Genomic DNA, 2,942 nt, shown 5'->3' with positions numbered 1-2,942 from the left:
TCCCAGCCTGAAATGTTGTTTTTGAACATTCAACTCCAGGAGCCTTTGGCCATATCTGTAAAAAACTTATTTAAATTCAGCCTAGTTCTTCAGCCTATGTGTGTGTATGTGTAGGGGGGCGTCTATTATGAACTTAAGACTCAATCAAACTTGGGTTCAACAAAACCTTACTGTCACTTACTAATTGATGGAGCCTCAACAAGGTACCTAATCCTTTTGGACCTCAATTTGCTCATCTTGACATGGTGATACCATTTCTTGGGTGTGCAAATGAGTTGTATGTGGGTTAAATGAGATATTGTGCTCATCACTGGGCACGATGCACAGTAAATGCACAAAGTTTATCTTTCAGGAAGCTCTTTATGTCCTCAAATGCATTTCCTTCCCCCTCACCACATCTTCTTGCTAATGGGAAATTCTATATGCATCATTGTATAGGTTCGCCCAGCTCTATATTTCCAAAGTTTGAGTCAAGTCAGGGGCTCACTCAGATGCTGCCTTTTATTCACTCTACACTAGAAATCTCTTATGTGAGTGACATTAATCCATTAAGCATCATCTTTTCTCAAAAGCTAGTCCATCTACCTTACAATACTCTCATTTCATCATGATAAACGTTATCAAAACATAATCCAAGACTACTAATTTCCTTTACTTTTCAATCTAATGAAGTTATTAAAGGTTGGACTACATTCCTATAATATGACTTATTTAAAGAGATCTGAAGGCCACTAGGGAGGCAGAAACCAAGAGGATCAAGATTAAGGCTCCCTTGAAAAAGTTAGTTAGATCCTATCTCAACCAATAAGGGCAACTCAGTGGTGTAAATCTGTAATCCCAGCTATGTGGGAGAAATCAACAAGAGGATCATGGTCAAAGGCCAGCTCAGGGCAAAAATATGAGAACCTTATACAAAGATAAATGAAAGCAACAAAGTGATGGTGGTATGGTTTAAGTAGTAGAGTACTTGCATAGAAAGCATGAGATCCTGAGTTTAAACTCTGGTACCATTGAGAGAGAGAGACGGAGACAGAGACAGAGAGACAGAGAGAGAGACAGGAGAGAGAGACAGAGAGAGACAGAGACAGAGAGAGACAGAGACAGAGGAGGGGAGAGGGGGACAGATGGGGGGGTGGAAGGAAGGGGGAAAAGGGGAGAGAGAGAGAAAGGGAGAAAGAGTGTGTGGGTGTCTGTGTGTTCTAAGGGTAGAACCTACCTTTCAGGTACATCCAGCACAGAGTTTTCTGGATTTCAAATTTTGTGAAAACAGAGACTGTGATTGTTTACTTATTCTTCCATCTCTAGTGCCTTACACAGAATAGAATCTTGATAAATATTCATTGATAAATGTTTTCTGCCATTTTATGACCACCATTTCCTAGAAACTTGTCCTAGAATGTTGCTGAGGTTTATTGGGTGTAGTTTTCTGAATTGGTAACCAGTGTATGAGGTGTTTCAAGAGTATGAGGTGCAGTGTATGAGATTAGGGCACTGGCCCAGGTGCAGGAAGAGTTGGAAGAAAGCCAGGTGTGAATTACACCTCAAGGAGTGAGTTGGGCAGTTTGGATGAAGACAGCCTGGAAGTTGTCAGAGTTTTGAGTTACTTACTAGATGACATAAAGTCAGCGCTCCCTTATTAACCCTTTCTAAATAGTTTGGCCACTGTGCAGAGGTTGCCCAGGTGTAAGACAGGGTAGGCCTACACATTTGATCCTTTTTGCCTTTCCCGATTAATCATGATCTGGGGAAATCTTGATTGCAAGAATTGCAGTGGAAGATGTGGGCGAATCAGAGGAACAAGGCACATGAAAGAAATCACAGTAAGCCCAAGAAATTTACCATTGACTTGGCCTAGACGTTTCTTTATGGGATTTGAAGAACTTTTATTGATTAATTCCTACATATTTAAGCACTTACTACATGTGTGAGGCGTTCAGATACAGCAACAAGGTCCTTGCTCTGAGCTTACTGTAAGGTCCGCTCCTGGATGGCTAGCAGACTCCACCCTCCTCGCAGCAAAGTCTCCACCCATTACCTGCATTACCTAGGCAACTGGGACACCTGGAAGAGGTCACATCTGCATCAGCTGAGGTCACATCTGAATTTGATGTGGCCACACCTTTCCCCGCCCATACCGTACATAAGGCCTAGCCCAGGCCCAGAAGCTCTCTTGCTCTTCTAGCTCTCTTGCTCTTCTTTTCTAGCTCTCTTGCTCTTGCTCTTCTGGCTCTCTTGCTCTTGCTCTTCTTTTCTAGCTCTCTCTGCTCTCTCTCTGCTCTAGCTCTTTCCTCTCTCTTTCCCAGCCAGGTGGAGTGCCAACCTTGCCTGGTCCCAGCAGGTCCACTGAATAAACCTACCCCTTACCCGAATACCACGTGAGTGCTACTGTTCTTACCCCTCTCTCTGCTCTTTTCTAGCTCTTTCCTCTCTTTCCCAGCTCTCTCTCATTCCCAGGCCTTTCCCAGCCACGTGGAGTGCCAACCTTGCCTGGTCCCAGCAGGTCTACTGAATATACCTACCCCTTACCTGAATACCACGTGCGTGCTGGTGCTGTTCTTACTCGGCTACCTCTTTTTAAAAACCTAACACTTACATTTGGGTGTATTTTAATTCTATCCTGTGATTCCAAGAGCACATAACTTGAATGAAACAGTGGGGGCTAAGTAGGCCCGGGATCTTCAGAGTTCGCTATGATGACTGCAATTCCAAAATATCTCTGCGGCACAGAGCTAACTCACTAAAGAAGCAGAAAGGATTATAAGACAAGAGAGACTGCCCAAAGCAACCCTAAGGTGCCTTCGCAAGCCTTCGGGAAGGTCACGGACTACAACTCCCACAACCCCGCGCGCACACCTTACTATCCGTAGCCTGGGGAGCTGTCTGGCGCACTTGTGTGCGTCATTTCGACGCGCCTCTCGTTAACAGGTCTTGCCCGTGTGAAA

This window comes from Dipodomys spectabilis, unplaced genomic scaffold (assembly GCF_019054845.1).
Source record: "Dipodomys spectabilis isolate Male_0828 unplaced genomic scaffold, ASM1905484v1 ptg000125l, whole genome shotgun sequence".
Taxonomy (NCBI): Eukaryota; Metazoa; Chordata; class Mammalia; order Rodentia; family Heteromyidae; genus Dipodomys; species Dipodomys spectabilis.
This window is presented reverse-complemented; position numbering follows the sequence as displayed.